The 15,677-nt window shown below is 35.5% G+C and overlaps 1 long non-coding RNA gene across 1 annotated transcript in view; it reads right to left on the minus strand.

Moving 5' to 3' along the window:
• LOC101750905 overlaps positions 1-15,677 on the minus strand; it is a 174,082-nt gene that overhangs the window by 97,907 nt on the left and 60,498 nt on the right. The gene's annotated exons all lie outside the window — the stretch shown is intronic.

Genomic DNA, 15,677 nt, shown 5'->3' on the forward strand with positions numbered 1-15,677 from the left:
ATTCAAAACAAAAACAAATAGAATTCCGCCATTTCTATGTGGATCCATAAAGTTCATATTTCATATGTAAATTTAAAGCAGTTCAAGTGCTATTCCAGTAAAAGGAATATTTTTCTAAATAAAGGATTGAAGATGTTATTCTTACCTTCCAAATGTCCAATTTACAAAAGTAGCTATAAAACTCAAACATGTTGAAGTGTTTGAAAAATCTCAGGAAGAGTAGCATAGAGGTCAAGTAAAGATACTGGCTTTCAAACTACATAAATTCCAGGCCACTTTGAAGCAAGCCAGTAAGTAAAGGACATCTTTCACAAAGTTAGTGTGTGACCTTGATTGAATTTGTCTTCATGTTTTGAAGTTTGGGGGGGGGGGGGGGGGGAGGGAGGGGAAGGTGTGGAAAAACTATTCTTAAGAGTCAAATGGGAAAGTTATCTATGAGAGGTTTTGCTTCTATGGTTTCATCTTCATTCTCATTTACAAATACTGTATTGATAATTACAATATAAATTAATCTATTTTGAGAAGCTGCATGAAAACCTGCAGTACAAAACATTTGTTTAGTCACAATATATCACCCCTTTAGAAATGAGATCTCTTAATGGATTAATTTTGTTTCCTTTATGTGTTTTTGAAGGTATGTGGTGGAGGTCATTTAAAAGTTAATTCTCCTCTTCATTGGCATTGTGAATACAGAAATACAGAAGAATTTGTTGTAGGCATCTTCTAAACAGTAATTCTACTGGATAAAAAAAAAAATCTATCTCTAGCATAATGGTTCTTCCTGTCATGTAAGTGATAGCCAAGGACAAGAACAACACTAACTTATCTATCATTGTTTCATAGGAGCACTGGTAGCATAACACACATTTCCAGAGATTCCATGAAGGCAGGTATTACATAGGCAATCAACTGCAACTATTTTTACGACTCACTTATCTTATACTACCTACTTAATGGTAAAAGATACTAGTATGTAGAGAGACAACATTTTCAGTGTTTTAAATTTGAATGCAGAGCATAAGTGAGGTTATATGTCTAATAAAGAAGTTGCTTCTAGCTGAAGACCTGCAATTCCCTATTTCCCTAATTCACATTGTTCACTACAGTAATATTTTCATAGGGCTCCAGTATTTTCTTTCAGAAGAGTTGTTAAATGCACAGCAGCCTAATGCTTGTTAATCAGTTGAAAAACTGGTGCTAGAAGTTTTGAGCTATTTCAGTGCCTGGAAATTCCCACAGAAATCCTAAGAAAAAAACCTACTGAAATCAAAGGGATTATTCATATTTTTAAAATGAAGCCCATTATAGTTGGGCACCCTGTGGAAACATGTCCTTGAGCAAGGTGCAGCCATTCAATCCATTCCCACTCATCCCATTCATCACACTGCTTTCATTGCATGCAGTGTGAATGAATTGGAGCCAGTGCTCCATCGACAGATAGACTTCATGTCCTATCCCTGTCTTCATAGTTGAGATCACAGGTCTCAAAACATATACATGCATAATAGTGACTTTCTGACCCTAGTATAGTAATACAGAGAACACAACGACTATGATCATAAAGACCATTAAAGAAGATTATCGTATGCCAAGGATGAATTAGACAGTTAACTTTTTCTCCTGTGTTAAATGTGGAAAACCAGTTTTGATTTTTCCCATCTGTTCTAGTCCAAGCTTGCCGAAAGGCTGATATTCTGACAGTAATCTGAGGCATGGTTTTGCCAACTGTTTCTTTTTAAAAGTCCGTATTCCATATGTTCTTGTTTTGCTTCTTTTTATTGCCCTGAAATTACACAACTAATAAGGAGAGAACTGCCAGTGTTTTCTACAATTAAACTAAATGAAAATATATATATGAGGAGAGATAATCAGAATATATTGCTACTTTCCAATGAGTTACATGTCATACTGTGTATTTCTGTTATTTATAATGATTGTCTGTTAAACCTCACATACATTGTGTTTGATATACATCACATACAATCTCCACAAAAAGCTCATGATTTAGAACAAGGTATTCAGATGGAGTAAGAGTAGGGATGGGGTTTATTTTCTCTATTTCAGACAAGAATAGAAAATGACAGGCAGGAGTGTAGAAGAGGGAATATAGGTTACAGAAAGAAATTATTTCCAACCTTTCCTTTCTTTCTTTCCTATCTCTTAGCCCAATCTACACAGAGTAATTCTGTTCACAAGACAAGACCTTCTACTTTTCCATGTTGAAATTTACAAGATTTCTGTAAGGTCAGCCCTCAGATTTATTCAATTCTCTCTGGTCTGAAGCACTGCCACTCTTAAGAGATAGACTTGCTGTGGGTATACACTGTGTCATCATTCATAACACTGTTGAAAGTGATTAATATAAGTCCCAGGGTACCTTAATTACTGACCAGCAGCCACTTGCTGAACCACTGATTATTCCCCTTAAAACTTATTGTTCCAGACTATTTTCCTCTAATAGTCCCATCATCTAGACAACAATTACGTTAAACTAGTCAGTTATTCTCAGCCTTAAAATTTTTCTTCAATTTCAGACTTGAGAAAAAGATGTAAATGTAACTATAGAAAGTAGATCTAATAGAGATGTATCTTTTTCTATAAAGTACGTCTCATTTGTTTCTTTAGATTATCACTATTTTAACAACATTGATATTACTGATAGATAAATAGCTCAAAACACTAATTAACTCTGAAGCTGATAACTATTTTCTAGATTTTTGTTTACTCATTCCATTGTTCATAACAGACAAGCAGCCAAAATTTGTCATCATGATAACTACTATGTCAGTAGTGTTTTATATAATATATTTCCCCTCCCTGTCAGTGTTCAAGGCCGGGCTGGATGGGGACTTGAGCAACCTGGTCCAGTGGGAGGTGTCCCTGCTATAGGCAGGGGTTGGAGCTAGGTGATCTTAAGGGCCCCTTCCAACCCAAACCATTTTATGAGTCGATTCTATGATGTGTTTATAATATAGTAGCGTTTGGAAAAGTGAGCCTTACAATCTTCTGTTATGAAAGTAAGTGAAAGCTCTCAGAGAAACTACCTGGTGTTTATTTCTATTGAAAGCCTATTGTACCTATTAAACCTCCATAGGAGATTTCTGAGGCTTATTTATATAAATATTTATTTATGAATAAATAAATTATTATTTATTCATAATAATGACCACCATCAAATTACTTTCAAGATTTGCTGAACCTGCTCTAAAACTGTTTCTCCCTTTTCCTTCCATGCCCTACTGCTTTGTTTTAGCTGCGCTTATTTCTGAGGTGAAAATCTGTCACTGGAAAGCTTCCAGTGAGATCAAGGAACTGATATGACTCATTGCAAACTGCTCAAGATAATGCCAAGGAGAAAGGAAGGCAAACATGTCTACATCCCTTTCAGGAGTTATAGCCTGAAAAGTCATTTGGGACACTGAAGTCTATTAAGCCATTTGTAAAAGTATCCTATTAATCATAGAATTACAGAATGGGTTGAAAGGGACGCTAAAGCCCATCCAGTTCCAAACCCCTGCCATGGGCAGTGTTGCAATCCAGCAAATCAGACTGTCTAGGGCCCCATCCAATCTGGCCTTGAATGCCTCCAGGGTTCAGACATCAGCAGCTTCTCTGGACAGCCTGTGCCAGTGCCTCAACACCCTCTGACTAAAGAATTCCACAGAATCACAGATGTTGGAAGGGACCTCAAGAGATCATTAAGTTCAACCCCCTGCTAAATCAGGTACCCTATAGTAAGTCACACAGATAGGCATCCTTCTGGGTCTTGAATATCTCCCTAGAAGGAAATTTCACAACCTCTCTGGGCAACCTGTTCCAGTGCTCTATCACCCTTACCATAAAGAAGTTCTTCCACGTGTTTGTATGGAACTTCCTATGTTCAAGTTTTAGGCCATTACTTCTTGACCTATCACTACACACCACTGAGAGGAGCCTGGTCTCATCCATTTGCCTCCCACCTCCCTTTTGATACTTAGAAACATTTATCAGATCCCCTCTCAGTCTTCTTTTCCTCAGGCTGAACAGACCCAGGTTACTCAGCCTTACCCCACAGGGGAGAAGCTCCAGGCCCTTTATTTTATTTCATTCTAACATCTAATCTAAAACTCTCTAAACTCTCTTCTTTTAGTTTAACGCCATTCCCCCTTGTCCTATCACTATCTGCCCATGTAAAATATGTCTTGCTTACAAGCTCCCCTTAATAATTAGCTTGAAATTGATGTCACCAATAATTCTGTTTAATGGCAATATGCAATTAAATACTTCTCTAAAGAGGAACAAATTGGTAATATCAGTAGCCTTGATTTGTACTTCTTTATATATATGTATGTTTTTATTTGGATGGACCTAAAGCAACTTGTTTCTCTCTTCTATTTACCCAGTTTTGACTTGTATTACCTCCACTGAACACAAAACTCATAGAATCATAGACAGAGGAACACAGAGGCTCAGGAAAAAAAGGGGCTCCAAGATAAAATATGTATGCATGCATATAACCTAGTCTTATAGATTAACCAGAGGACAGTGTTTTATTCTTACGTCAGGTAACTCACTTTTCTTTGTGATTGACTATAACACTGATTATGTTCTGATTAACGGCCAATTTCATGATGAGCACATTATTCAAACTTATAGTCATTTGTTTGTTATGTGGGCTATCAGAAAGCTTTGCTCTTAATTACACTGATGCTTTAATTGTAGTGTTCTACAGTGCTGATTGGAATTGTCAGTTTGTGAAAATGATTATTGCATATTAATGCTAATTGTATAGTTATGTTCTTCTAGTATGATATGAACATAAGTTGTGTTCTCCCTCTTGATTCTACTGTATTTAATTATCATTAATATATTTTTATTAGAAGCAGATGGGCTGGCTCTTCAATAAAAAGTGTTCTACTATGTTCGTGCACCAGTAACAGCAATCCAGAAAATAACAATGTGTAAGGATTGCATTGCTGAGGTTCTGCACATAGTTACTGATTTAAATGCACATAATTTAACAGGCTGCTGTGTGAGTACTCTGGATTTACAGGAATGTTCTAAGAGCTGAACAGCTAACAAGCAATTATCTCATTGATGCACTTGTTGATAGTTCAGCAGATTAAATGTTAAACAGTAACTACAGTAATACCCTCCGCACCAATCTAACCTCACAATATCTGTATTTGTCTGTAGCCAATTTCATCTGACCTTACTTTCAAAGTGTTTATTTAACCTTTACTTTTAAGTTCATTGCCTTCTTATCTGTACTATGCTAAAACAAAAGACTGTTCTGATAGCTACCACAACAATTAGATGACAGTGCTGATACCAACCATGACAAAAAGATACAAAAAACTTGCTAACACTATCTGTTGCCACTGCTACAGTGTAGGCTTCATTGTCCATTTTAAAAGTTCAGTATGTAAGGAAGCCAAACAAACTACAGAAGAGTAGTTCATTTGTTACCGTGTCCCTAGGACATGTTTCCCACTAAAAGGAGAGATTAGCCATCATGGCTGACGAAGCATGAGGGCTGAGTACTGGCTTGCTCCATCCCGTATTTGTATCTGCTATACCTTAACATCCACTCTACATGGGAAACCAATAGAAATGGACTCTGAAATGTCCACAATGTCACAAGGAACCTGCCCATTATAGCTGTTGAATAATCTTTGCTTAAGATCCTGGTCTAAGACTTGATGTACAAAGGATATGACATAATATCATTAATAATTTAAAGATAAAAGAATCTTGTTAGTGAGAGAGAATAGTTCCCAACTACTCTTTTCCAGTGACTTTTATTACAGAAGGTAACGCAGACAGCATTGGTAACATGCTTGTTTCTGGTGAGCCACAAAGTTAGAGTGTACTTCCTTCTTGGAAAGTAGTGTTTTTAATCTCTGGGAGCAGTTCTTACTGGCTTTCATCAGCTCCAGATGGCAGGCATCCACCATCCCTATGCTAACACAAATATTTCTGCAGAAAGTAATCTTTCCCAAACACATTATGTTTCTTTTTATAAATAACCGAACAGTTTCGTGTGTACTTGTATTGTTGGATGAAGAAAGCCATAGCCCCACCCACACTCTAAATTGGCTGGATGCAATCCACCTCGTGTCCAAAAGCCATTTAGCTACATTAATGCACAGCTACGCCTGAGCTAATAGGACCTGCTGTGAATCCCGGTATTAGTACAATTATGTTTTCACTGTGCCTTGTTTTCTTTTTAGTCTAAAAAAATTAGATCACACAAGATGATGATTTCATTATTTACTTCAGAACCCAAGTAGAAGTTAATGTGTACATAGTTTATCACAGATAGAAACTTAAATGCCAATATAAATCTTCTCCAAAGTAGAAATAATAGATTTAACAGCTTTGTGGTAAACAATGAATTAAGAATTTCATTCCACTAGTCCTTTATTTTCTTTAAGATGACAGGCAACATAATTTCAGAGTTCACATTAATGCATCTTAATTGATAGACTACTTCCTTGTATTCTACTCCAAAGAATTAACGTTTGCATTTAATATCATACTGTCATTATCTTGTTTCCTCCACAGTGGGAAGAGTTCTCTGCTTTCTGCAGGTGCAGAGGACCAGCTGAACACACCACAGCCTCCCCTTATCCTTGTTATCAGCATACACAATGATCACTAGTTATTATGCATAATTACATGGTTGCATGCATTAAATGTTGTTATATTGCATGACAGCATGTTTTAACAGTTAGGAATTTACATCTGAAAACTTACATAGGTATTTTACGGACATTTTAAAAAGCAACGTCTTGTTTCAGGAATGCGTTTTTATCACAGGTTATGCATAACTTATCTTATGAGCAGCAGGAAAATGTAATTAAATAAGTGCAGGGAAAACACGTTTTTCCTCTTCATTTTCTGTGTGTTACCATCTGGTTCACTGGTAACCTAGAAACTAGGTTTATCTGCTGCTAGCTACCTGAAGAGTTGGAATTGGAGAGAGGTAAGAAAGGTTAGCACTCAATATCTGTTTTAAGATAATATCTGTTCCAGGTGCACTAGAGCTAGTACTGCTAAGTTATACTGCTGCATAGAGAAATGTGCGTTCAAATGAGCATTTAAAAAAAAAAAAAATTAAGATTACTGAGTCAACGTTGATTTAAAGAGTGACTGCTAGTCTGAGGCCCAAACAGTACAAAACTTGAAATACAACCTCTCTTTCTTCATGAAATGAAAGTTGTTTCTCATATTTATTTGACAATATCAGGAAATTCTGCTAAAACTACATTTAAAAGAAAATGAAATAATTGAAAACGTAGAAGCATCTAGATAAGACATCCTAAAAACTGAAACTAAGAAAACTGAGCTGGTCAACTAAGAGGCTTTTATCTATTAAATATCCCAGAATTTCCACCAGCTCTTACAACAAATGAATGCAGTTAAGATGCATGCTACTCCCACAACGCAACATTAGTTTACTCCAAAAACTAATGTTTTGGAGTCATTATATTACTGTCAGACTGAAATATTTGCTTGTGATTTCTAAAAACTATAAAAAGACAATAACGATAATGTCTCAGACCAACTTCTCAAGGTAGGAAAGATACAGTAACAGAATAACATGTAAATATTTTGCCTTAATTGTTCTGGCTTTTGTCATCTAGCACTTTGGCATTTTAAACAAAATTGGTATCAGTATTTAGTGACTCACTGTGTGTCAAGCCAATTTGGTTTTGAAAATCACTAGCCAAAAACATTTCAATACTCAAGTACAGAGCGTTCATTAAGGCCTTAAAGATATGAGGAAGTGAGAGAAAACCTCTGTGGAATTAGAATCAAGTTTAAACAGATTTCTTTAAATCTGCCCTAATCTAACAAGGCAGCACAGCATCTCTCTGGAAAATTAAGTGACAACATCATAGCAGTACAAAGTCACAAAATAATTAAAAGTGTGGGAGTGGGAACATGCAGGCCTTGCAATAACAAATATTGTCATCTTTCTGTACTTTCACTGCCAGCACTGGGGCTGATCAAGGGATCAAGCCAGCAGGAAAGGTCAGAGGATTAACAGGTGTTTAAGGGAGTATAACAGAAATGAAGTGGCAGCTTCCATGGCAACAGCCAGGAGGTGGAGAGATTACAAAAAGAAAAAAAGAAAAAGAAAATGGAGTACATTGTAAAGTAAAGGCTCTAACTCACTCTCATGAGTAGTTTTGGGACGTGGTAACATATAAGTTACCTAAGCAAACCAGGAATGACCAATAACAATTTTTCTAATAAAGAAGGGGAACTAAGATAATGATTCTGCTCACATGCTGTCCCTTTTCAGATTTTAGTAGTGATGAGTCACTGCTCTTTCAGAAGACTCTTCCTGCCTTTTAATCACTGTGTCCCATACTGTATTGAGGGTGAGTGCAGTAGAATTAATGGCAAATGGTAGTACAGCAACACTTCTACATCCATCTTCTAATCTTATTGCTTTCTATTCATTCTGCTTGTTTGCTCTGTCTTCCTACCTTTTGCCCATCTTTCAAAGCTGTCTTCTGGTCCTTAACTGCTGTGGTCCCACAACTAAGACTCTGCAAATTGCAACAAGCCAGGTGTTTCTCAGCCTAGTATCAGAAAATCTGGCAGAGAAGAAGCACACCAGGATGTTGCAAACAGGTACGGTCTTCCATTACACATTTTCTGGATGCTTAGTTATACCACAGATATTCTGAAAGTCAGAAAGAACCACTGACTGTTTTGAGACAGAACCTGTTTACTGCCAGCATCAGGGCAGAGAAGTATGAAGTCAGTCAAAGACAGAGTTGAAAGTTTTAAATGAGACTCAACAAGTTTGCATTCTCTCTTGCATCTCATGTTTTCATGATCTCCAACTTAAATTTCCATCCTTTAGGAATGTCTTCACCTTTTGTTCCCTCTTTCTTTTCTCTGGAGATCAGAACCTAAAGCTTATAACTCCCATATAATTTTGACTTTCTACCTTGTTGTCTTCACATACTGTCACAGTCATCCACGCACTTTCCATTAAGCACCAGCTTTGGAAAGGAACCTACGAATGGTCTTCTACATCTCACCAAGCCTACAAAAGCAACAGCACGAATCATAATCTCTCTGGGTTCTGAAGAAGATTTTTGTCTTCTTTGGCATATGAGATCACCACGTTATTGAAATCTCTCTTAAATGAGTATTGTGACACACTGTGACTGGAATAGTTCAGGTCAGTGCTGTGTTACACAGTAGGATGCACAGAATAGCCTTTATTTTATTGAATGATGTCCCAAGTACTAGGATTTTCATGAGTTTCTCCTTCTTTCTTCTATTACACTCTAGAGCTTTATTTAGTGTTCCCCATTCAATGTAGTCTAGCAACTTCTTCCAAAGCAAACATCTCTACATTTACCATCTCAGCCTACTTGTAAATTACATCAAGTGCGTTTGAAATTTGCTTTCTCATCTCAGAGCAATAAGTTTTTCTCCCTACTAGAGGATTTTCCTTGCACACATAACACATATGATAACAGTGGGTATAGCTGCAGTATGATCCATTTATTTTATGTGTATGATATTTTAAAAATAGCTTGAATGCTATTAATAATTTAGCACAGCCACAGAGGATTCAAAGTAACCTGAACACCTATCCCCTCAGACCCTGAAGAATCCTACAGTCACACTTACCATGGTTCTTTCCTCAAATGCTAGGGCAGCCAACACAGAGCAACTTAGCTGCTTCCATTAGCAAGAAACAATTTATATCTTATGAAACGTGTGTCCCAAGTGGGAACTGGCTGAACAGAATTAGCTATGAAGAAAGACAACATGGGATTGGGTAGAATACACATTCTTGCCTGACAATCCTGAGTTGGTTGTAGTTCTCGGTCTCTGAGTCCATGACTGAGTGTATTAAACTCTACAGACTCACTTTTCCTACAGTTATGAAAAAATGTAAAATCACTGCTTTTTCCCATTGTAATTTTTTCTGTTTGTTTTAGACTCTTCCTCTTCAATTATAATACTTCTATCCATCTGGTCATTTTTGGTTCTCACTAGCTTTTGTAGCTGCCAGTATCCATTCCAATGTTCAGCTTTTGTTGTCAGTATCCTTTCAGTGGCTAAACAGCATCTGGGGATATGAGGGTAAAATAGCCCAGCTAGAATTCCCAGAACGCATTCTCATAAAATCTCTTTACTATAAGCACTATGAAGAGATGTGAGAGAACAAGTGGGTGAAACCACAGAAATGGCAATTGCTGAAATGAAGGCCTTGGACAAGATCTCTGTTTAATGTAACAAGATATCTTACTATACATTTATATTCTAAAATATTATTTTTAAACTAATATTTTCAAATGCAACAGCATGCATTTAAAACAAAAAATATGTCTGTATTAGTTGTTGATTGTATGCACGTTTTTTCCTTTCTTTTTTTTCTTTTATCTCCATGGCCTTGGAACAGATTGTACAGTGTTTGGAAAAGATTATATTACAGTGCAACCACAAACTGACACCTTAAAAAATGGGAACAATGCCAAGCTATTCACAATTAATATAACCAAGGTTTCACCAAATGTTTCTCTTTAAATTAAGAGAAGTATCAAATTTCATGCCAGTTTTATTATCCATAAATATTTATGCAGGATTAACTGTTCAGTTCTACATCTCAGTTTTCATAGATAAGCAAAAATAGCATAAGGCCAACTGTTGAAAATGTAAAAAGTCTCAGAATGCAGAGCAGAGTGAGTTGCAGAAGTTTGTAGAGGACTCAACAATTTTGAAGTGTATATTACAGCATGTTAAAAGTAGAATCAAATCCTGAAACCTAATCTACATTGAAATCATTAATATATATTTGTCTTGTATATATAGACATACACAAGAGTGCATATTTATATTATCTCAGTACTACTCTATTCAGTAGTTGGTATTAGTTTAAACTTCATTTAAATTTGAGATAAAGATGTTTAAACGCCAAAATTCTGATGTAAGTATGCTAACGACTTGCTGCTAAATACAAGGGAATCTTTTTGTTGGTGTTGTACCTAATTTGTCTCAAATACAATTTAATTTCTTATTGATTTACTTTCAAAAATGTCCACAAATGCTCAGTATGAATACTCCAGAAAGGGGATTTTTTATTAAGCGCTTTCAAAGACATATGAAAAATGTAACCTTTTCCTTATATAAACAAATTCATCATGAACTGTGTTACTACATTTACAGCTAGCCAGGAATATAAGGAGAGAACGTGTGACTCTTAAGCAGTCCTGTAAGTAAGGAACAGAGCACAGATATCAAGCAGTAAGTCAAAATTATTCAAACTATGAGAATGAATTATTTTTTCAAAAATTTGAAAGAGTCATTTGCAATTACTATCTGTTTACAAAACTTTCAGAATGGGAGCATAAAGACTTACATGTGAGATTGCTGTTGTTCAACTCTGAAATTTAAAAGAATGCTTAAAAATCTATACAATTTTTATTATACTGAGTTCTCTGAACAGAAGGACATCCACAAATATCTAAATTAAAGCTTAAGTGCAGGCCCAGTTGTGCCTTCAAAGATTTTATAAATTCCAAAATACACTAATTTGGAATTCATTTCTTAGTAGTTTAATTACAAAAATGCTTAAGGCAATCTCAGAGAGGGGAGAGAACCACCTTTCATTTGCATTTGGGCCTCAAATGCCAGCAAAGATATTAGTGTTCCGTCGTTATCAAGAGCTTATGTTACAGCTGTCGCTGGAAAAACTGATACATAACGTTTCAGTTACGTAATCTAATCAATGAAATACTAATAAAGAACCCCATTATTCACAGGAAACAGCAAAAAAAAAAGCAAGAAAAAAAGGAGAAACTCTCCTAAATATATCAATTTGTGTCATAAGCATAACAATTCACAAGTCAAAATAACAAAACAAGTGAACCACACACAAGGTGAAAGTACTCACAAGTGTTTCTGAAACACTGATCAGCTAAAACTGCAAATTTCCTTTGAAACAAGATGTTTTGTTTGCTGAAGAGACGTTCAATTCTTTTTTCAGACAGAAAATCACACAAAAACTTTTAATAAAAGATACATCTGCTGTTATTTATAAGAGTCCTATCCATACCTAGCCACAAGCCCAGACCTTCAACATTTCCTACAATTTCTGTGTTTTTCCCTCTTCTTTCATATTTTTTGCTCTCTATTTCTTTCACTGTTAAAGTAGTAAATGATTCAAATAACTGCAATGTGAATGATTGCAAATAACTGACATGAGTTCTTCATGCTTTTGGTGGGTAGTAAAGATGATAGGAGGATGGGTGGACTAGATGATCTTCTTGGTCCTTTTCCACAACCTTGTGATTCTATGATTCTGTGGTGCGTTGTTATCCACAATAGGATTGTAATGTATTTGTCATTTTAAACTAGGTGGGGGTTTTTTGTTTGCTTTGTTTTGTATTTTGCAGATTGTTGGGATTGTACTTTATATCTTCTATTTTAACTATACAAATAGATCATAAACTTGTGGGTATTAAACACTTAAATTTTCTTAATTCATATAGCATTGCTTAGTTGCTATGCCACACACACACAAATAAATAAGAAAGCATAAGACTGTTTCTATATTTGGTTCTTAAATGTGCGATATATACTCACTTGTAGACGTCAGTTTTTCAGAGAAAGAAAATGCTTGCAGAAATTTGCAAAATAGGATTTAGAGAATGGTACAAAAAAAAAATAACCATTACCATTCTGGGCCCCACTGACATCTCCCAGGTAACTCAGAAAAAAAACCCACAAGAAATATGAGAGATTGCAGAGTGTAATCTAATTGCATTTTCTCAGTCTTCGGGTTGCAAATGTTTGGTGACCTATGGATATCTTTTAATAAGGATTGTGAAAACCAAAATAACAAAAGCAATTCAGCTGTTGTTCTGTTTAGGATTGCTATGCAGGGATGTGAAAAAGTGAAAAACCACATACAAATCTTCTACAGGCAAATTCACAACCATCTGCTCAGTCTTGTACCTAATAGACAAATGTGAATGTATGGAGCTGTATAGCATATATGTTTGTGAGTTAAAACCAACATTTATAAAAAGAGCAGTTTTAACATATATAAAAATACATTTAAAAAAAATAGTATTTTTTAACATAAATCTAAAGGATCTGGTAGCTCAATTTAAACCTGTTATTAGTCTCCTGCCCATAGTGGCTGACCCAAAAGGAGAAAGCATGAAGCTCAGCTGCAAACCTTGCCTTTCCACAGAGCTGCTCCACAAGTGCTAGTTCCATTTAGCAGCTGCAGGGTCAGGGGGAAACGTGTGGTTTTGGAAACACAGTATGTCACTGTTTCCAAAACATTTTCCTGGATTTTTTTTTTTCTGAAGAAATTTTTCTTTAAGGAAAAAAAAAGACGAAGAAAGAAACATGGATTTGTTCCAATTTGAAAGTAAGCCAAATTAAAAAGAAATATAAATAAATCTGTGAACTGTAAAGCCTGCTATTCAGCCAGCCCCACTGCTGTGGCATTCTGATTTTTTCAAACACTCGGGTACCACCTTAGTCTGTTTCCTCTTCTTCCTTCCCCTTGAGTCCTCCTGATTCATTCAACATGGCTTTCGCCCAGCTTTATTTTCTCTTCACCACTGTCATCTGCCCTTGTTTTCCACTGGTGCTCTGTATTTTGTCAACCAATCTGAACCTCACTGGGAACAAAAGCAGAAGATCGTGGCATCGTTTGTGAGGATTGCTCTATTTTTATCTGTGTCACTCTTTACCTGTATGAAGAAGAGCAGCTCTTGTCCCCCTTTGTTAAACGTCACATAAACCCTTCCTCACCACAGAGTTTATTGTTATCGTTACACAGGAGTTTGTGCTCTTGATTTTTCACTTGAGGTTCTTTGAATGCCTGTATTCCATGGGAAAAGATTAAATCCCAATAATAGTAAATAGAAGTGGTGGATATTTTGAACGTGACATCATATCTGACTTGATAAACCTTCCTAAACTTTGTAAATTCTGCAATAAAATCATGATAATTGCTAATAGTATTATTTTCCCATCTGCTGAAAGTCACTTTTCCTGAATCAATTATACAGATAATATATTCAATTAAATCCAAGCTTTTATCCTGAAATGAAATCATCAGAACAATGCTACAGTCTGAGATGGGTGCATGTAGTACAACTATGAGAAACTTAAATAGAAACGTCTCTCTGCCCTACTCTAAGTAGACAGTCAGGAAGACAGATCATGAATTATTGCACCTTGCTGTCATTTGAATCCACATGAAACAGAAAATGATTTTTTTTTTTAAATCTATTTTAAGGATATTACAGGAATGGTTTTTAGTGACAGGCAGGCATGTAAGCTCCTTCTGTTGATTTCAAAATTCTAGCCCACTTTCTTCACTTTATCTCAGGCATAAAACTATAGAATATGAAGTAGACAGCATCCAAAAATAAACATCTCAATAGTAGAAAACAATAGGTACTGTTTTGTACAATACATACCTTCAGACTGATGAATTTTAGCCCACAGAGCCAAGGATATTCCAATCTGAAGTTACAAATTCAGAATGGTGGTACATGCGATTCAAGACACTTTGTATCACAGACAATTAAAAACCATCCATCAGCTTTTGACTAACAATTACTTTGCCCAAAGAACTAGAAATCTGCAAGAGATGTTAACGTCCTGCCCATGGAAGTGGCCTGTTTTGTTGGCTGCAATTCCTGTAGTCAGATGGCTTCCTTTCAACTTCATTCATACGTTCCAGCAGGTCATACTTTGTGAAGCCTCTAACAACTAATTAAAGTTTTATTTCAGATCTCTAATAGCTCAATCAATAATTTAGGGAGAAAAGAAAACACTTTCTGGGAAAGCATTAGCATAAGATTCACTGAAGCTGTATCACTCCTTCTGGCCATGTCTAATTTCAGCAAAATAAACGAAGAGAAAACACAGTATAGCTCAATGCCATTTTGTGCTGTAGCATCCATTTTGTATCTTGGAACAATTCTAAATAGCTTTTCTGCTAAAGCAATAATCAATTAGTACTAAAACATATCTGCAGCAAAGCAAGATGTTTTCCTTGAAACTGGATCAAAATTACATTTTGCAAAGGTTCTCTCATTCCTGTACTACTTTCATTTAAATGCTGCTATTAAAGAAATTGCAAACTTCAATTCCAAATTCCACTGGATTAGTGATAGTTAGAAAAATTTTGAAATAGTGATCTCTAGAGGAAATCTTGTGCTTCCAAACTTGCTTACTTTAACTCATATATCATTTCTGAGTTTAAGAAAAAAAAAATCTCTGTGCCAGGAAATTGTTTGGATTTTATTTTTACTCAATGCAAAAACTACTTAAGTGCTCAGAAGTGGATCTGATTGTGGAAAAAAAAAATCAGCTACATGAGCTGTAAAACAAACAAAGGAAAAGAAATATGATAAGAAATGTACCCAGGTACTGTAAGTAAATGGGAAAAAAACATCACACAAAAGCTGTCTAAAATGCCTTATACCTATTTTATATACTTTGATATAATTGTATAATTAGTTATATTATAGAAGTCTAACATTCATAGCTACAGCAGGCATTTATAAGCAGCTGGTTAAAATAATAAGTTAAAATAACTTAGTAAAATAAATGGATGAGATTATAAAGGACTGGCAAATGCTCAAAAAAAAAAAAAGAAAAAAAAGGACAAGGAGAAATCAAAT

This window comes from Gallus gallus, chromosome 4, assembly GCF_016699485.2.
Source record: "Gallus gallus isolate bGalGal1 chromosome 4, bGalGal1.mat.broiler.GRCg7b, whole genome shotgun sequence".
NCBI lineage: Eukaryota > Metazoa > Chordata > Aves > Galliformes > Phasianidae > Gallus > Gallus gallus.